Below are 22,170 nucleotides of genomic sequence, written 5' to 3' on the forward strand. Positions count from 1 at the left end.
TTTCTCTTAAATACTATTACCTCAACATTTAAAACTATGAAAGTTTACCTAACTTCTGCTTATAATATGTGAATAGGAGTTTTAACTCAATCAATGTCATATATGCAGAGCTGAGAATAATAATAAAACAACTTACCATAACTGTCATTTATAAACATTTATAAACATTCTTTTATAAAAGAATGTTAATTCAATTTAACATTATTGGCCTCTCAGTTAAAGTAAAAGTGTGTGGGGCGGGTGAAGGGGCATACTTGCCTGCTTTCACCATTAACAAAGATTGACTCTCACTGAATGAAAGATTTAAACTTAAGACATGAAACTATATTTCCCCTGGGCCTCTCATAGTGCCCCATGCCAGAGCAAACTGTGGCCCTGAACCATTGCCTGGCCTCCGTGTCCATAGGCTGCTGGCACTGAAGTGGGTTGCACAGAGGTAAAAAAAAAAAAAAAAAAAAAGACATGAAACTATGAAGATAATAGAACAGAGTACAGGGAAAACACTTGAAGAAATTGACTTGGCAGAATATTTTATGAGGAGGACCCTGCAGGCAATTGAAGCAAAATCAAAAATGTACTACTGAGATCTGATCAAACTAAAAAGCTTCTGCACAGTCAAGAACACAGTTAACAAAGCAAGCAGACAACCCTTAGAATGGGAGAAGATATTTGCAGGTTATGTCTGACAAAGGTTTGATAACTAGAATCCACAGAGAACTCAAACTTATTAATAAGAAAAGAACAAGTGTTCCCATTTGATTGTGGGCAGGAGACTTGAACAGAAGCTTCTCTGAAGAGGAGAGGCACATGGCCTCTAGACACAAGAAAAATGTTCATCATCTTTAATCATCAGAGAAATGCAAATCAAAACTACTTTGAGATATCATCTAACTCCAGTAAGAGTAGCCCACATCACAAAATTCCAGAACTACAGATGTTGGTGTGGTGTGGAGAAAAGGGAACACTTCTGCACTGCTGGTGGGAATGCAAGCTAATACGTTCCTTCTGGAAAAAAGTTTGGAGAACTCTTAGGGAACTAAAAGTAGACCCGCTATTCAATCCTGCAATTCCTCTGCTAGGTTAATATCCAGAAGACCCCAAATCATTTAACAACAAAGATATCTGAACCAGAAAGTTTATTGCAGCCCAATTCATAATTTCCAAGTCATGGAAGAAGCCCAAGTGCCCATCGACCCATGAATGGATTAATAAACTGTGCCATCTGTATACCATGGAATATTATGTAGCCATAAAAAAGATGGAGACTTTGCCTCTTTTATGTTTACCTAGATGGAGCTGGAACATACTGTTTTTAGTAAAGTATCTCTAGAATGGAAGAAAAAGTAGCCAATGTACTCAATACTATTATGAGACCAATATAAAATCACCCACATTTTCATACGAAAGGTAAAACACAACTATAGCTCAGGATGAAGAAGGTAAGAGGAAGGTGAAGGGAGGAGAGGGGGGAGGTAAGGTGGATGGAGGGTAATTGGTGGGACCTCATCTATGGTGGTGCATATTGCCAGGGTACATGTCAAATCTATTAAGAGTAGAGTGTAAATGTCTTAACACAATAATTAAGTGAGGTGAAGGCTATGTTAACCAGTTTGATGTAAGCATTCCAAATTGTATGTAAATGCAGAACATTGTACCCCGTAAATACATTAATGTACATAGTTATGATTTAATAAAAAAATCATTAAGAGAAAAATAATCATTTTAATAATAGCAATATAAGTACTAATTAATTTAGTACTTATATAACTTGAACCCTCCACATAATATAAATTCTAAGAATTACTACAATTTTTCCTAACCAAAGGTTTCACACATTTGACAATGTCCCATTCTTTATCCACATAGTGAAATTGAGCTTCTGTTTGTCTATTAACTCTGTCAAGTGCAAGTAGATGTAACAGTGAATTAAAAGGTGATAACTCAGATACTCTATGTTAAAATATAGGTTATAAGCTATACTTAAAAGTCACTTTGACAGGTACATGTAGAATATAAATGTCTTAACACAATAACTAAGAAAATGCTAGGAAGGCTATGTTAACCAGTGTGATGAAAATGTGTCAAATGGTATATAAAACCAGTGTATGGTGCCCCATGATCGCATTAATGTACACAGCTATGATTTAATAATAAATACATTTTTAAAAGTTACATTGATAAAAAAAGTAAAAGAAAAATAAAGCCACTGATCTTTGAAAAAAAAGTTACTTTGAGGTGAAACTAAAAAAAATTCAAACTCGAGTAGATGTTGGCATACCGATTATATAACTTTTATATATATTTTGCCATGATACAAGTTGTATCTCGAGATTTATTTTTAAATGGTTAATGAGCCTTCAAATAACATCAGGGAGTTGTCACTAAGTGAACTAAAGTTATGACATGAAAATCTCTTCAATTTTATGTAACATTAGAATAGATTCTTTTCCAACTAAAACATTTTCAGGACATTTATAATATAACCCAAAGAAAAGATTCTTACCTTAAAGAACTCAAAATTGTGAATGGTATCATTCTAGAAGTATTTTACACTGTGGTGGGTAAAATGATGAATCTGTAGAAATACATAAATATTATATCAAAAAATATGTGATGGTTTATGACACATAACCTATTATTTCTATTAACACTTAAACTGTATTTTAAGTATTTCATATGCATGTAAATTTATCTCAAGCAATAATTGCAAACAAAATTATAGGCCATACGTGATACCATAAAATGAAATAATTTTTACACTTAAAAAATTAAAAGATGGCATACAGCTAAATGTTACATCACAAAGAAACGTATAGTTTCTTTAGCTTTTATAAGTCACCTTCCTTTATCACTGTAAAGAATGTGTAATTTGTTTGTCTACCTATTTTAAAAGACTTCTGTGTAAAATTAGAATTGGTGCTAGAAAACTTTATTTTTAAACCAAACTAGTAAGCCCATGTATAGCATAGTTTTGATGAGGTAATTTGAAATTAGATTGCTTTGAAAGAAAGTTGTCTGGTTTGGACTTGATTATATTATAATTTCAATAAAATGAGTATTGCTTTAGAATATTTTTTAGGAAACAGAAATTAATAAAATAAACTTGGGAAAACTTTTGAGTTTAAATCTTTTTTATGTTTATGCTGTCAATGTGTTGGTAGAAAAGAGCCAAATAATTCAGTTGACTTACTTAAAAATGAGCTAATTGTTTTACAAAAGCTCACTTTCACCTTAGGGTAAAGGCTTGGATTTTGGCTATGCTAAAATAACTCTGCTGTTCCTGAGTCACAGTCATGAATTAAACTGTTCATAAAGAGGGAAGGGAGAAAATCAAAACCATTAGTTTTCACGAAATACTAAGTATTGGCTGGTAATTAAATTATAGTTTAATACAGATAAAATGATTTTGTTCAGCCATGTTTGCTTGAAAAAGCGTGATGGATGCAGGTGAAATGAAATTTATCTGCTTTCTGTAGGCACTCTGTTAGTTCCCTGAGGAGGCAGGCACACTGCACCTGTCAAATTATTAACTTTATCACAAGCTGAGCTTTGGCCCCAAACTCCATTTAGGTACCAGGAATGGTAACTATACGTGAATAACAGAGACTAATTTGGATCTCCACTCTCTGGAAGAAAATAAAAGTCAAGTTGAATGGCTTCTTTGACCAATTTCCTGTAGGTCTTCACCCCAATTTGGACCTCTAGATCTTACAATTTTGAAGGCATAGGCAGATGAAAAAGAAGCTTTCTCAAGGGGAAAAAGAATATTTATATCCCTAAGGTTTAGGACAAAGATACAGTACCTCTAAAGAGTCCAGAGATAAAAATCTATTTGTTAAGGATTACCAGGGACACATACACTTTATTCATTTCTCTGTGTGGTATAAAATATCTCCTGGCTTAAGATAGGGCACTTGAGACTCAGATACTTGGATTACTTCTGATCTTATCTAATTATTATCAAATTATTCTTTGATGTGAACGCCTTAATCTCTACTGAGGGGAGTACTAACAATGTGTGTTTATTCTAAGCACATGGTTAGAAATATTGTTTGGAACATATTCTTAATGGGGGATAAGGCAAGTAATATATGTGTTTTTTCTAAAATGGTTTATATATATTTACGTCAGGTACAGTGTGAACTTTTATTTGCTATAAAGTCTGAAGCCATGTTTTTTGGCCCCCGCCTGAAAAACAACAGTATTCAAGGATATAGTAAGCTTATTCCCTAAGTGTTCATGTTTTTCTTTGTGTTTTCATATATAATTTAATGTGCTTTGTATTGCAATAATGAATATTTTTTGTTAACAGTAAATCTTTTAAGAATAGACTATATGAAAAAAAAGAATAGACTATGTAGTTGTCTGTGTATTAAATATTTTTCACAATTGACAAACATGATATTTTAAATTGTATGTTTTTAAACCAATGTTTTTGTATTTTTTTCTGCACAGAAATTAGCTCTGACTAATCATTAGTAAAATGTTCTGTTTTATAACTTATTGGTTTACTCATTTCTTTTTAACTGATGTTTAGGAATTGTGCTCCCCAGAGAATATTTGAAATAAAGATGAAGTTGACAAAGAAAGTTTTATAAGAAACCTAAGGAAAATAAACTATAGAAAATAAGTCAAGTTGTTTACTTAAGAAAAATGAAAGACTATTTTTTTTTTTTTTTTTTGTAGATACGGAGTCTCACTGTACCGCCCTCAGGTAGGGTGCCATGAGGTCACACAGCTCACAGCAACCTCTAACTCTTGGGCTTATGCGATTCTCTTGTCTCAGCCTCCCGAGCAGCTGGGACCACAGGCGCCCGCCACAACACCAGGCTATTTTTTGTTGCAGTTTGGCCAGAGCTGGGTTTGAACCCGCCACCCTCAGCATATGGGGCCGGTGCCCTCCTCACTGAACCACAGGCGCCACCCAATATTTTTAGATAGTATCTTAGCCTTTTGTAGGCTAGTTGCCTATCTGGAAGTAATAGAATGTATTTTTTTTTTTTTAATTTTCCAAAAGCTAAAACTAGGTTTATTGAGATATAACTGGATATAATAAAATTTGCCATTGAAAACTGTGCTGGTCAATGACTTTTGACAAATACATAAAGTCACACCATCATAATCAAAATCAAGATACAAAACAATTCCAATGTCATAATGAATTTGCTTCATTCCCTTTACCATTATTCCCCTCAATCTATGCAAAGCCTATGGCCATGGCTGAGTTGATATTTAACTCTATAGTTTTACCTTTTCCATAACATCATCTAAATAAAATAACATAGTACATAAGATTAATTTCTTGCTTCTCTCATATAGTAGCATGCTTTGGCAATTCAACGCGGTATTTGTATGTATTAAGAATTCATTCACCTTTAGTGCAGAGTAGATTATTCTCTCATCCATGTACCAGGATTGCTTTATCTTGCCATCCTTGAAGTTAAAGGTATTGCTTCTAGATTTTGAATATTGTATTATTAATAACACTGCCATAACATCCAAAACCATTTTTGTGAGTATATATGTTTTCATTTCTCTTGATTAATAACTAGCAGTTTAAATATTAAGCTATATGGCAAAAGTATGTTTAATTATAAAATAAAATGCAAAACTTATTTCAAAGTGAATATGTTACTGAGCATTCACACAAGTTCCAGTTTTTCTACATCTTCACCAATATTTGGTACTATATATTTATAACTTGAACCATTGTGGTAAAATCTGATAGTATCACTCTATGGTCTTAAATTACATTACCTTCCTGACTACTATCTGAACATACTTTAATGTGATTATATACTAGGTTTTTGGTGAAATGTCAGTTCAAATCTTTTTCCCATCTTTTCTTGGATTGTTTACTTCCTTCTGAGATTCAGAAGATTTTTGAACTATATTTTGGATGCAATATTAGAATTGTTTCGCAAATACTCCCTTTCCAGTTTTTATTTTATTTATAAAGATCAGAATTTTGTCATTTTCAGAAGTAAAATTTTTATGGTTCATGATTTATGTTATCTAAAAGATATTTCCTTAAACCCGAATAAAAATATTTTTTCGTATGCTGTTCATCAGGGTGTTAATAATTTGAGTTCGTAGATTTTGGCATATGATACATTCTAAATTAATTTGTGTGTGTGGTATGATAGCTCTTGTTTCTATCTCTATGTGTGTACAGTTGTCTAATTATTCTAGTAGCATTTAATGAACATAAAATTCTTTCTCTCACTGAATTATTTTGAAAATTTTGTCAAAATTCTTTTAACATTATATATGTAATGCATATGTCCTTTCCTCTTTTCCTTTCTTTCTTCTTTCCTTCCTTTCTTTAGTGTATATTCAATTTTTTCAGCATAACATGTTAAAAAGATCATTATCTATAGAATTGCCTTGTCACAATTATAATAAATCAATTGATGATTTTTATATATGTATGTATTATTTCAATGAAACATTACTTTCATTCCTTTTGCAACATTGTTACAGCTATTCCAGCCTATCTTTCCATATAAATTTTAAAATAAGCTCATCAATTTTTATTAATATGTCTTTGGAATATTTATTGGGATGCATTGAACGTATGAATCAGTATTTGAACAAATAGTGAATCTTCTGATCCATGACTACAGTGTATTCCCCTTTACTTATGACATTTAATTTTCCAAGCTATGTTTTAAAATTTTACTGTATAAATCTTGCATATATTTTGTTAGTGTTATATTTTTGATAGTCTTGTGCATGTTATTTTTAAAAAGTTTATTTCTGATTTTATTTTAATATTATATAGAAATTCAATGTTTGCATATTAGCAATATATACTGAAAATTTTCTAAATTTTTATTGCTCACATAATAGCTCTTTGTAAGTTTTATGGATTTTCTACCTAGATAATATCATCTTCAAATACAGTAAGTTTTATTGCTTCCTTTTCAATCTGCTTTGTTTTATTTTATATTATTGTTTTGTTATTTTATTTATTCCCTGGATGGAACCTGCAATAAATTATTGAACAGAAATGATGAAAATGAATATATTATTTTCCCCTTCATCTTAAGGGGAAAGCAAGTCTTCTTTCACTATTAGTACAATGTAAGAAACTAGATTTTTCTAGTTGACTAGAACTCTAATTGACTAGAAGTCCTTTGTCAATTTAAGGAAGTTCCCTCATGTTTGTTTGCTGAGAATACTGCTGATACTGGATTTTGTCAAAAACTGTTTTTTTTTTTTTTGGCACTAATTCATAAAATTAATCCACTACGATTGTTATTAACATTGATGTTTTTCCCATGCTGAACTGAGTTAAAGGGTTTCATAGTAAAGAATTATTTTTATACATTGTTGCATCTAACCCTTCAAAATGTAGGTAGAACTTTTGTATTTATATTAGCAACAGATACTTTTCTGTGCTTTTATTTATTTATTTTTCTTTTTTTAGAGACAGAGTCTCACTTTGTTACCTTTGGTAAAGAACCATGGCCTCACAGCTCACAGCAACCTCCAGTTCTTGGGCTTAAGTGATTCTCTTGCCTCAGCCTCCCAAGTAGCTGGGACTACAGGCACCTGCCACAACAACTGACTATTTTTTGTTGCAGTTTGGCGGGGTCAGGTTTGAACCTACCACCTTGGGTATATGGGGCTGGCACCCTGCTCACTGAGCCACAGGCACCACCCATTCTGTGCTTTTCTTGTAATGCATTAGTCTATTTTTGTCATCAGGATAGTGCTGACCTCATAAAATTATTTGGGGATTGTTTCCTTTTTTTTACTTGTATGAAAAAGTTTGCATGGTTGTGCTGTTATTTCTCTCTTAAGTAGAAATGAACCAGTAAGACCATCTGGGCCTGGAGTTTTATTTGATGGAAGATTTTTAACTATAAATTTACTTAATAAATATAAGACAATTTTGGTTATTTATATCTTCGGGGGTGATTGTTGGGAGAAGATTCTTTTAGGAAGTTTGTCAATTTCATGTAAGCTGTTGAATATTTTGGTACTATATTTTTAGTACTAATCCTTATAGGCTCTTTAACACATATAACATAATAATTTCTTATCTTTCTTTTATGATATTGGACATTTTATCTTCTTTTTTTTCTGATTAGTCTGACTTGATATTTATCAATTTTATTAAAGATTTCAAAGAATTCAGTTTTGGTTTCATTGATTTTCTCTATTTACTTTTTTTTTTTAATATTTTTTTTTGTGTGTGTGTGGTTTTTAGCCAGGGCTGGGTTTGAACCCGCCACCTCCGGCATATGGGACCGGCGCCCTACTCCTTGAGCCACAGGCGCCGCCCAGTCTCTATTTACTTTTTTATTTTATATTTTAGGAATTGCTCTTATTATATACATTTATTCTTTTCTTATTCATTCTTGAGATTAATTTGTTCTTTCTTTTCCTTTTCTGTATTTTTAATTGGAGTCAGACTCCCTTTAACAGGTCTTCAGAACTTTCTTCTTTCCTGAAGTGTATTGTGCTATGACTTTTTTCCCTAAAGATTGCTTTAGCTGTATGCTACAAAATTTGACATGTTCATTTTCTTTCATTTTTCCCTAAATTCAAAATAGTTTCTAATCTTTTCTTGAGTTCCTTGCAGAGACTAGGATTATTAAGAAGCTTCCTATTGTGTGAAGATTTTTTTCTATTATTGTTCTCTTTTTGGTTTTTATATAATTCACTTATAATCCAGAAGTCACACTTATGTCTCTATACAATTTATAACCCTTTATATTTATTTATGCTTGTTTTAAATAGTAGAGTACGGATTGGATTGTATTTAGAAATATTTATTTGTACTGAAAGGTGATGCATGTTTTTCTATTGTTGGGTACTGTTATATAAATACTAATTGCGTCGAGTTGATCAATGGCGGTGACTTTGTCTTTCACACATTTACTCTTTTTCTCCCTATTCTGTCAATTATTGAGAAACTATTATTGCTATCTCTACCTACAATTGTGAATTTATCTATTTCTCCTTTCAGTTCTATTAGTATCTGAAGTAGTTTATTATATGCATAAATGTTTAGATTATAATATTCTTTTGAGATTGTCACCCTTACCATATTAAAACCATCTTCTTAGTTTCTAAAAATATTCTTTGATTTAAAATCTCCTTGGTATATATTAATACAGACAATCTGGCTTTCTTTCAAATAGTGTTAACATGGTTTATTATTCCCTGGACATTTATTTTAACCTATTTTTGTTCATACATAAATTGATTCCATGTACCTACACACACATGTAGGTAGTGTGTGTTTGAGCCTTATGTTTTTATTTACCAGATATGAAACTACTATTTATTTGGATATTTAGACTATTTGCTTTGATATGGGTAAATTTATACCTACCTCTTGTTCTAGATTTCTTTTGCTTCTCTTTCCTTATTTATCTTTTTCTGCCATAATTTGAATTACTTGGTCAATTTTTATGATTTCATTTTGTGTTTTGTATGATTTATTAATTATAACTTATAGTTTTATTATTTATTTTTTGTGTTTGTGACCCAATGGTTACTAATGCTTTCTAACTAAAGGCCACCAGGAGCATGCCTATCATGGTTAATTTTATGTGTCAACTTGCCAGGAACACCAGATGCCCAGATATGTGGTTAAACATTATTCTGGGTATCTATGGTTAAACATTATATGACATTAGTATTTGAATTGACAGAGTGAGTATAGTATATTTTCCTCTCAACATGAATGAGCCTAAATAGTAGAGCAAGGGAGAATGTACTCTCTTTGCTTATTTTTGAGGCAGAGTATCAGTCTTCTGAAGCTGAACTGGAACGTATATCATTAGCTCTGTGGGTTCTCAGTCAGATCTTCTGGCTTAGACTGTAACTCCACTGCTAGCTCCAGAGGGTCTGGAGCTTGCAGACAGCAGATTGTGAGACTGCCTCCATAATTGTGCGAGATGATTTCTTACAATAAACGTGTCTCTCTGGAGAACCCTGACACACAACAAAATTGCTTATTTCACCAGTATAAAGAAAATATACCATGGAGAACTATTGGATACCCAACAAAAATATGTTAGAGAAGATTATTACAGGATTTGAGCTTATGTTAGGTGATGTTAAGATTTGAGCTTATGTTAGATGATGTTAAGAGGGGTTTAATGAAGTTAGGCTTTTCTATGGAATAAAGACCGAAAAGATATGAGGAAATTCTGTATTTTGTTATCTTAAATTTATATTTAAGGTGTGAGGAATTAAATAAATTTTAAAGGTACAAATCACTAAGTAAATAGTAGTTTGTTATTCATATTAGTGAGAATAAGGGATGCTAAATCACATTTGTTGTTTGGATAATATTCATATTTTTGTTTATATTCAGCCATGATTGATTTCATTTATTAATTTGTATCTGCAGTAATCATGGATTGCTCTTTTATGATGTCAGAATTCTGTCTTTTTTTTTTTAAGTTCAGCAAGATAACACCAAGCCTGACTGTGAAGGCCATTCTAATTCTTAGCTTTCAAATGTTATATTTCTATTTTTCTACTTTCTATTTCTGATTTTAGTATTTTACTTTATCTATAGGAACTTTACTGAAGTATGCTACCATTTTCTCTCTTAGCCTTTTTTTTTTTTTAATGGCTCACAGATCTTACTTCTACATATGTAATTAACTCTACACTATGTTACTATTTTTGCTTTAGATATTCAATTGTCATTTAAAGAGTAAAATTTATATTTGCTTATATATTTACCATTTCTGGCCTTCATCGTGTATTTGTGTGGATTCAGATTCCCACTTTTTATCATTTTCCTTATGCCTGAATACTTTAACACAGCGGTCTCCAACCTTTTTGGCAGCAGAGAAGTTTCATGGAAGACAATTTTTCCAGAGATGGGGGGGTATGACAAGAGCTGGAGCTCAGGTGATGATGCAAGCAATGGGGAGCTGTGGAACGGCTGTAAATACAGATGAAGCTTCTTCCTCCTCCTTACCCCTTGCCTCCTGCTGTACGGTCTGGTTCCTAGCAGGCCACCTACTGGTCCTAGTTTGCAACCTAGGGGTCGGGATCACAGATTTAACGTGTCTTACACTGCTCATGTACTGGCAATAATTATTTTTATCTTCTGTATACCAAAAACATATAGACTTTTTTTTTTTCATTTTTAAGGTATTTTTTGAACTGAAGAATTTCAGGCTTGGGTTGCATTTTTTTTCTTTTATTTCAGTACATAATGCCCATACATTTCATCTCACATAATTCCAGATATCTGGAAGGGGGTTTCTGAATGAGATCTGTGTTTGAATCAGTAGACTGGAGTTAAGCCAATTATCATAATGGTGAGTCAATGGAACAGTCTTCTGTTGTTTCTCATACTTGAAATTATTGAGGTCTTTGGATAATATCTAGTTTATAATTTTAATCAAGTTTAGAAATCTTCTTTCTTCAGTATCCACTATCATCCCAACCAATACAGATTCTATTTCAGAACTTGTTTACATTTTAGTACTAGAACTTCAACTGAGGAGTTGAACTGGGAAGTTCTTTTTAATAACTTCTGTTCTCTACTTAGCATACCTAAGAGCTTCTTTACCCTCTTTTATATAGAAGGTATGGTTATGTCCTTATCTATTAAGTTTATCATTGACATGATATCTTGATTTGTTTCAATCAATTGATTTATACGTCTCCTAATTATTAGTCATACTTTTCTATGTTTTGCAATTCTGAAAATTATTGATCAGATGCTAGGCATGATAAAATTTCTCTTGTAGAGGATTATATATTTCTCTATTCCTTTAAATATGCTTCACCTGTACACTGTTTGTACTGATATTTGGAACCAGTTTTACCTCGTTGAAGTTTCTTTTAAGCTTTTTCAGACAGGACAAGAACATCTTTTATTCTTGAGCTAATTTTGTTCCACTACTGAATATCTTCTGACTAAAATACCTACTGTCTTATGAATTAAGAGCATCTTCCCCCCATGGCACATGAAAACACAAACTATTTCAGACAGTTTAGAAAGTTCATCCTTTTCCCCTCAGGACGTGAGTAATTGCCTCCTACATGTTGCTAGCTATATGTGTGAGTTAGATTTTGTGCAGAATCCTTTTTTTTTGCAGTTTTTGGCCCAGGCTAGGTTTGAACCCGCCACCTCCGGCATATGGAGCCAGTGCCCCACTCTATTGAGCCACAAGGCCACCCTTTGTGCAGGATGTTGAGAGTTCTCTCTCCCTCCAGCTGTCTTCTCTCTAGTATCCATCCTGCACTCTCTAGCTGGCTTGGATTCCCTGGAATCTCAACTCTGTCTCACAGAGTTCTGCTTTGCTCTTTGGGATGGGGATTCTTTAGGCCTTGGGTCAGGGATATTATTGTGCTAAGCCCATTTGTTTACCCTCTCTTAGAGATCAGCATCTTGAGTTAACTGGTGTTAACTGTCTGAAAATCCTTCTTTCATATATTTGTAATTTTTTTATTTATTTCAAGTGGGAGGGTAAATATAGTACATATTACTATATATAAATCTTGGCCAAAAGTTCTAGTTTTCTTCTGTTTTTTTCTCCTTTTCCCTCTTTATATGTATATCAATTCGGATAATTTGGATTTAAATTATCTACTGGGTCTCATCTTGGGATAACGTTTCAAAGGAATTTCTCATCACTCATTTGCATTTTCCTAATACCTGAGGGTGTCGATTGGACTATCTGGACTTGAAAGATAACACGCTGGAAGCCAGGTGCTTCTGTAAAACTGAGGCCACACATGCGTACAAGTAGCAAGAGCATATGCATGTTTATTTTATGTGACATTGCACCATGACATTGTTTTCTACAGAGTTCACACTGGAGAACTCCACAATCAAGTTTCACCAAAAAAAAATTCACACAAAATGATACAATGTTTTAAATAAGTTTACAATTTTGTGTTAAGCCACATTCATAGTTATCCTGGGCCATATAATGGCTACAGACTGTGGGTCTGACACCCCTGGTTAAAGTCATCAGAGATACGCTGAATCAATGCGTGAAAGCACCTAGATTCTAGAGAGGAAAAAATTACACTAAAATGAGTATATGTCCTCTGTTATCATTTCTTCTGGTATATTTGTCTCTTTGGGGCACAGGACAAAAGGGTGAAAATGCTAAGTATTATCTGCGCAGGGAAATACTGCTGCAGGACAGGGAAATTATGGGAACTATCAGAAGTCTTGTGGGATTGAAGAAAAATAGTTATGAAATTGAGGGTTGAAATTTTAGTGAGGTTTTTTAAAGGATACAAAACTACAGCTAGGTAGGAATAAGTTCTAGGTAGGAATAAGTTTGATGGTGATACCAAAAAAAAAAAGATTCCACTTAGAAGGGCAACACTATGACTGAAATATACCTGATTCTCCCAACATGTGTGGATTGTGAATCTACCAAGGTCAGGGAGCTAAAAAAGGTGAACATAAACACCCATAGTAAACTGGAGAGGGTCTTTTGGCATTTTGAGTTTCCTGAGGCAAAAAGACTCAGAGTTCAGGAAGAAACTCTCAATGGAAGTTTTAAGAGGCTTTCTCAGAGAAGCTGGATACTTGATGTAGACAGATTTTACCGAAATTTCAGTGTACTGTCCACTTAGCAAGGAGAGACTCATTATATTTATTGCCAGCCATCTTTCTATAGTCCTAGCAGAGGAAAGAATGAAGAAAAATAGCATCATCGTAAAACTCGGTGTAACTTTTTTTACAGGCCATGTTTGGCATTCATTGAAAAGAAAAATTATTACTAGAAATGATAAAATGTTGTAACATGTAGAATGGCTTTAGGAGGTTGGGGGCGGGTCCTGATTTATGGCTTTTGTTGACTTTCAGAGTATAAATATTTGTACTATGAATGATTGAATGTTATCAGCATGAAATCATTGAATGGAGAGTTAGGAAGAGATATTCACTATTGGCTCTTCAAGTTCACAGTTCTTGAACATCATTGAATGTGACACAACATGAAGGCAGAATTATAAAAAAGAAACGGACCCCAGGATATCGGGTCACAGAATCTTTCTGCCCAGAAATTGAAAATAATTTAATTTAATAAATTAATTAATTTTCAACATCATATTATTAAACAGTTAAATATATGTTAAACATCAAGCTCTAGAGCCTGAAGAATACTAAAATAGGCACTGAAGGAAAAGAAAAAAAAAGAATTGTAGGAAAAAACCTAACTACTTAAAAGCTGCTGATTTGTAAACAAATATGATATAGTAAGGACAGTAGTTATCAGCTGTGGTATTAGCACTGATAAGAGAATGTTCAATTCCACTGGGAAGGAGAATTAAACAGAGTTTTTTTAAGGGAAGCAATGGTAATTTGGGGTAAAATATGAGTTCATTTTGAAAGAACGATGAGAAGGAAATTATATTGGGATTTTATATCTAAATTAACTGAGAGAAATAAAAAATTAAAGCCAGCACATTTAGAAAATAACTCTCAGTATTGATTCAGTGTAGCATGTAATGGAGGAGAAACTGGAGAGTGACTATGAAGACATGGTAAGCAAAGCCCACCGTAGGGTCCTGTCCTGTGTCAGGCTAAGTGTCTCTGACTTTTCTGTATTTTCTAAAATACAGATTTTAGAAAATCTTCATTAGGTTTTAAGTAAGGGTCTGTTGTGATCAGTGATGCAGAGAGAGCACCCTGGGAGCAGTGTTTATACTTTGGAGAGCAAAGACCAATTTAAAAGCAATGCCAAGGATGATAATGATATGAACTGAAGCAGATATAGTGGAGAATGAAATGGTTTTGATTTGAGGAAAAAAAGAAATAGAAAAAAACGAGGCAAGACATTGTTCCCTATTCCCCAAAAGCAATAGAGCACATGAATGTGAATAACAACTGATTTCTGGTTCAGACAGCCAATATCACCGTGATGTCATTAACAGTAAGAAAAGAAGTCGAGTATACACATCTTATTTTTACGGAAAGCGGTGATCTCTTGGTATTAATGAACAACAGTCATCAGATTGGATAGTATTGCTTATATTGTTTTTTCCAGTTTGTTAATCTCTTGTGATTTTTAAAAGGCCTTTAAAGAGAAAATAAAAATGCAAGTGTGCTGTGCAGACAATACTAAGGCTGCTCATCATGGGAGTAATGTAAAAACTTACAGCTTCTCAGAGGTATCCCCACAAAATGAGCCAGTCTCCCAAGAGAGCCAATATTCACACACTCTTGGTTGTAGGTATCTGTGTTGGTCTTTTTCATTTGAATTCTCGTCCCTCAAATTTATTAAGGACACATTTCAAAAGGGTATGCAAGTAACAGTGTTTGCCCTAGAAAAAGAAGGGGAAATAGTTCTCTCACAGTAATTACAACCAGAGGTGGATTTTTTGTATAAGGTTGAAAAAGGTAATAAAATGGCTTTTTGCATCTGAAGATTAGATCCTTCTTCCTCCCTCCATCTCTTTTTATCTCTCTCTCTCTCTCTCCCTGTCTTTCCCCTTTCTTTTCTTTCTTTTGTACCGTGCTTTCTTTCTTTGTCTCTCTCTCCCTTTCTCTAAGGTTTTTGGTGTACTTTTTTTCTTATTGTGTAGTCTTATAAATGTTAATAAGTAAACTGAAAATTAAAAATAAAATCAGAAAGACAACCATGTCAATATTGTTGGTAACATGTATTACCAAATACTGTTAACGAATTTAATATCATAAACCCTTATTCTAAGGCCTGATGCAAATTTTCCCTGCATGCAGGTTGCTAAGCAACAGGCTCGAAAATGTTTTTGTTGACCATAAATACAATGCTATGCAATCCCAAAAAGCACAGGCATTTCCCCAATCATTTTTTGTACTATCATATCACATTATGCAAACTGTGCTCTTAAAATAACAATATTCTGTATACATTAAAATGTTATGTGTGATATGCAAGTACTTTTTTTATAATATTCAAAATTCATTTCCTGTCATTAACTATTTTAGCAGCACAAATATTATTATAAGTAAAAATATATAATATATAATTCACATGGATGGAGGTGGTAAAAAAACAATGTACGTGGAATACAATCAGAAATATCTATGAAAAAATAACTCAATCACATACAATGATAATGTAGGATTTTCATGGTCTTTCATTGGTTCAAAAATTGAAAGATACTGAATATTATTAGTAGCATTAAATAAGTTGAACTATTTTACATAGTTCTTGATTTACTGCAGTTAGTGTATTTTATGATTTGGGAATATATGTAATGATCACAATATTAATACGTATTACTTTTGGGGAGGGGGCAAAAGTCTAAAGAGAAAGAACGAAAAATCCTTTCGGGAGAAATGGACAAAGGGAATGTGAATTGTTTAATAATATTGCATTATAGATTAAAATCACCAAGTCAAAAGAACAGAGTTATATATTACAGCGAAAGGACCTAGGGGTATTACATGAAAGATAACAAATTCAGCATTCTAGGGATGATCTATATTGATGCTTCTTATACTGTCTTAGGATAAGGAAAGTGACCCAGTATTTTCTTCCCTGTAATTTTATGTCTTGGTAATAGGATTCTAACCTACCGAGAAATACAAATAAGTAAATTCTTTCTATTTTCATTCGAAATTTGTGAAGCTCATTTATTTAATTTGGTTTAGAGGTATGAGCTATTATGTTCCCTAACCTATAGTGATTGCTTACAATTCCCATTTTTGAATGTAATTTGTTATTACTATGACATGTTTTGTGGAAGAATGGGACCCATAGTTATGGTGAATCATAGGTTCAAGTTTATTTAACTATTTTAGTAAGTAGCATTTTTAATATTTTTCTAATTCATACTAATATGTTTTATGAAACAAATAAAGAGTACAGATGGTTTATCACCTGTTCAGAAAAGCAATACTGGATAAAAAAATGAAAGTTACATAGAAACACACTAAAAACAAAGGAAATACTACATTTTATCTTAAAAGTCTCTGTGGGCATCACTCTAACCAAAGAGGAATTTCTAGTACATGAACTGCAAAAGATGATAGCAACAAAAAATTTGTAACAAAACCTAAGGGTCTGGCCTCATTTTATATTACTTGCTGTAAAACAAAATTAACTATTATTTTTACCCCAAATAGTACTCATCCTTAATTATGCCTACTTATTTGGGTTTCAAAATTTTAAATTATAAAAGAAACTGTAGTAAACAGGATGAGTGCATAGTTTTGGAACAAAACCTTAAATGATAAGGACATTTCATTATTTCATCTAACAAGTATTCTATATATAAAAAATTCTAGTTTTTGTTCAATAAATCATTGCTTAAGAATCAAGCTCTTACTACCCTTCCAGTAAGTGTGTTAGTTTTTGTCTGTAGGTTTGTCACGTCAAGGCCTGAAGATGGCTGCTGAGGTGTCATTACATCTTCATAAAAGCTTCATGTAAGGAAAAAAGAAAAAATGAAAAGGTTCTCTCCTGTTTTTTCCTTTTTAAATTTTATTTTAAATTAGAAATGAGTATCCTCCTCAAAATTCCACTCATCAGACTTCTGTGACTAATGCTTCGGGATCAGGTCACTTCCATTCCATACCAGTAACGGATAGAAAATCTAAAGTTACCAGGCCTACTTAAGACAAATACTAATGAAGTCCTGGGCTTAGTCAAGAAACTTGTGTTCATTCAGCATATTGTGGCTCAAACAAAATTTGGATTTAATAAACTGAGGAAGACAAATATTTTGTTAAGCAACAAATAGTGTTCAACACTGCTAATGTGCAGTCAGTAGCTTTGAATTAACTGGGAATTGTACTCCAGGAAATGGGAAAAGAAGCAGCATTGCTTTTATAATACCCAGATTCTGCAGAAGAGTTTGACAATTGTTTGGTAAAGGCAGTAGCAACCACATTTCTGCATAATTTTCTTTTTTAAATTATTAAGATTGCATGCTTTTAAAACTAATTAATTTTAATGTCATATTAATTTTAATAAATGTGAAATGTGATTTCAAATAGGTAACTGTCATAGAAATAAAGAGATAAATAAAACATGACGTAAAAATCCAGAAAAATTAAAAGTGTTTAAAGTATAATATGAAGCAAAAGATTATCACCTGTTCAGGAAAGCTTAAAAAAAAAAAAAATTCTAAGACTACAGTGTTTATAGCTCTGATGCTATATGTGCTTATATCATAGATAAAAGCTTATAGATTTTTGGCCGATAGATCAAATTAATTAGTTTTTAAAAGTATGAGCAGGATGCCCAAGTCCTAGCATAAATGCATATAATTACAATTAAAACATTTGACAATGTTGAATAGATTAAAAAACATGCACATGTAATACAGCAGAGAAGCATGGAGGGATGGACATTACTAAATGCAAGCTTAGATACATAGAATTCTTAATGCTGTAAGGCCATAGGTGATTGCAAGGGTAAATTTTACATTTCTTTCTAGATATTAAAACATTTGCATGAAATGAAGTTTCTCTCTTGATTTATATCAATTTTTAGAGGCAGGCAATTCAGTTTGCTACAAAATATATACTTATGAAGCACAGCAAAATTAAATTTACCAGAAAATCCATTTAAATTAAAATAAAAGACAAATCTTCATATAATCCCTTACTTGTACCATAATGATAAAAAATGAACAGGCACCTAAATTGTACCCTTACTTATTCTTCTTATTCTCATTTTTATTTTATAGAAATTATCTTCTACCAGGAAGAAAATGTGGAAAGGTCACATTTCTTACTTCTCGAGACTTGTAAACTTATTAAAGCTATAATAAAGAAATAAAAGACTGCCTATATTTTCTCAGTCATAGAAAATGAAATTGCATAATATTTTACTTTAAAACCAAATCTGAAATACATAAAATATTTCCAATTCCCATAAAATTCACTTAAATAACTTTTTAAAGCTGCTGCTAAAAGTACCACTCTTCTGATCATCGCATACAATTTTGTATATTATGGAAATTGACTTGATCTTTCTAAAATATAGATTAAAAGATAAAAGGCTACAAAGGGAACATATCGAAGAGGAACAAAGATGAAATTGCCCTCTCAGATGTATTTTATCATATGTTATAGTATTTTGTGGGGTTAAGTGGAGAAATGATTAAAACTGATTTATAATTGTAAAAAGATCACTATAACTCCTTAGTAGGAACAAAAGGAATGAGGGATCTATTTTTGGAGACCATTTAGGAGGTGTTAGGGATAATCTGAGGAAAACATAAAGGTGATTTTTAGACTGGTAATATCAGTGGAGTCGATTGAAAAAAACTGGTGAATTTCTGGTTATATTTTGAAGTCCCATCCATAAAATTTACACATATTTTGAGAGTGGCATATGACAAAAGTGAGAAATAAAAGATGTCTGCACTTGTATTTTGGCATGAGTAGCAAGGAAGCAAGGAATTGATTTATACTGAATTGGAGAAAATTGTGAGAAGGAAGAGCTTATTGGTTTGGGGAGTAGATCAGAGCTGCCGGGTATACTGCCAAGTGGAAATGAGGATGTTCTAAAGACAGACCTTGAAAGAAGATAAATTGTAGTCATCACTTTATAGAGGATTATGTCATAACTATTTCCCTTTTGAATCATCTGATTGATTCTTATTTCTTCTATGCACTTTTATGGATGTCTGAGATTTTACCTATTACATATTTCAATTTACTCCTTAGGCTATAATCCCTGATTTTCCCCCGCTAATATCACTTGCAACTCTACATAATTGCCATAGGTATTCATGATGCTAAACATGACATCAATAGTTCTTTCTTTTCATTTCAGAATATTACAAAGGTATGCACATTTTAGTTACGAATTCTGCTTTTGTGCATTTTAAGTCAAAATCATAAGTCTGCGATTGACCCAGAATTTAGGCGTTGGACTAATAAGATGAGTATTCCTCCTCCTCCCCCGACCCCACCTACTTAATTTCTTTTGACTTTTACTTCCATATATGTATATAAGTGTTGATCAACTACTTCCAGTTTGGGAATGAGTACATGTGCTGTGTTTGTTTTTCCATTCTTACAATACTTCACTTTGAAGAATGTACTTCACTTTGAAGAATGTTCTTCAATTACACCCAGGTTGTTATGAGTGATACTAGATTGCCATTTGTTTTGTGGTATGTGTGTGGTATATGTATACCACAATTTATTAATCCATTCAGTATTGATGGGCACGTGGGTTGTTTCCACATCTCTGCAGTTGTGGATTGTGCTTCTATAAACATTTGAGTATGAGTGTCTTTTTTATATAGTCTATTTTTCCTTTTGGTAAATTCCTAGTAGTGGAATAATTGATGGATAAAAAGGTAGCTCTATTTTTAGTTCTTTATCTGCGACCTGATTTTCATAGAGGGCAGACTAGTTTGCAGTCCCACCAGCAGTGAATGAATGTTCCTTTCTCTCCACATCCACCCAGCATCTGTTGCTGGGGGACTTTTTGATGTGAGCCATTCCCACTAGTGTTAGGTGAGTTCTAACGAGTTTGGCTATATGAGCTAGGAAGATGACATACCTCTCCATTATAAACCCTTCTACATACGACAGATTATAATCTTCATACGAAGTTCTCTATCACACTCTCTTTCACTTGAATTTCAAATTCCTTTTACAAAGACAGAGACAAAGCTTTAGAAATGCCTAGCATGGGGGAACCCAGTGGCTGTACTGAATGAGATGAGATTGTAACATGAGAAACTTAACAAGCAGTGCCACAGAGAAGCTGAATAGAAATCATATCAGAGATGGTGAAAGGAAGACAATGAATACTACTTGTATCTCATTCTCTCTGAGCTCTTCAAAAACTTATCCTTTCAGTGGGCTATCATGGGTCATTACAAAAGTTTTGAGATTCACAAAAATCAAGAAATGTAGGGCAGTGCCTGTGGCTCAAAGGAGTAGGGTGCCAGCCTCATATGCTGGAGTTGGTGGGTTCAAACCCAGCCCCGGCCAAAAACTGTAAAAAAAAAAAAAAAAAAAGAAAGAAAGAAAATTAAGTAGCATTGCATAAAATATCTGACCAATATTTTTCAAAACTGTCAAAGTTGAAACAATGAAAAGATAAGAAAGAAAAATAAAGAAGAATCTAAGAAACTGTCACATTCAAAAGAAGGGTGAAAATACTAAATTTAATGTGATTTCCCAAATGAGACCCTAGAACAGCAAAACAAAGACTTAAGAAAATATAATTAAATTAATGTCTTCCTTGTGAATGATGTACAAATACGGGTTAATTAATTGTAACCAGTGTATCATATTGTTATGCAAGAAGTTGATAATTAACTGAACTGGATATGATATATATTGATATCTTCCATAGTACCTTTACGATTTCTCTGTAAATATAAACTTTTTCTAAAAAGTAAAACTTATTTCAAAAATATGTAATAGAGTGGGACTCCTTTATTGGAAGGTAATTCATAGTTAACTACATTTGTTGCTTTTGTGGTAGTTAAATATTATGTGATCTGAAATTCTAGAAGCATATTTGTATGCTAGTAACACTAAAAGACTAAATAGAAAAAAAAATAAGGGTTCTATAGATGGTTCACTATGAAAATTTTGAGACAGACTGTGTTATGGTCCATTATTTCACTTCCAAGAAACACAGATGACAGTGACCTTTCTGATTCACTTGTGCAAGTTTCAACTTGCTCAGCTTAACGGTGTTGCTGGGAGGGCTTCACTTGTTTCCATAAATGCGAATTTTACATTTCTTGATTTTTTTTTTTGATTAGACCAGATTATTATTTTTTATTTTATTTTATTTTATTATTAAATCATAGCTGTGTACATTAATGCAATCATGGAGCACCATACACTGGTTTTGTAGACCATTTGACATATTTTTATCACACTGGTTAACATAGCCTTCTTGGCATTTTCTTAGTTATTGTGTTAAGACATTTATATTCTACATTTACTAAGTTTCACATATACCCTTGTAAGATACACCGTAGGTGTAATCCCACCAATCATCCTCAGATTATTGGTTATGTGATGAAAAACAACAAAGATTAAAGTCAGTTTTCATTATTTTACATTAAGGGTATATATCTCAAAATAATATATAACTGTTGATGTTTTTCCTGATAACATGGCTGAGGTAATATTTATCATACATATCCAGAATAAAGTTATAGTGTACAACTTACACACCTTGTTTAGGAGGGTGAATTTGGAATTCTTCTCCATAGGAGATTTTTCTTTTCTTTTCT

General features: G+C 32.6%; 1 non-coding gene across 1 annotated transcript; it reads left to right on the plus strand.

The window, feature by feature from the left end:
* Window positions 1-296: 296 nt before the first annotated feature.
* Window positions 297-436, plus strand: LOC128582865 (small nucleolar RNA SNORA42/SNORA80 family). The gene has a single exon (XR_008379288.1). It is a non-coding gene; the product is annotated as a small nucleolar RNA SNORA42/SNORA80 family (small nucleolar RNA).
* Window positions 437-22,170: the final 21,734 nt, after the last annotated feature.

This window comes from Nycticebus coucang, chromosome 3 (assembly GCF_027406575.1).
Source record: "Nycticebus coucang isolate mNycCou1 chromosome 3, mNycCou1.pri, whole genome shotgun sequence".
NCBI classification, from domain to species: Eukaryota; Metazoa; Chordata; class Mammalia; order Primates; family Lorisidae; genus Nycticebus; species Nycticebus coucang.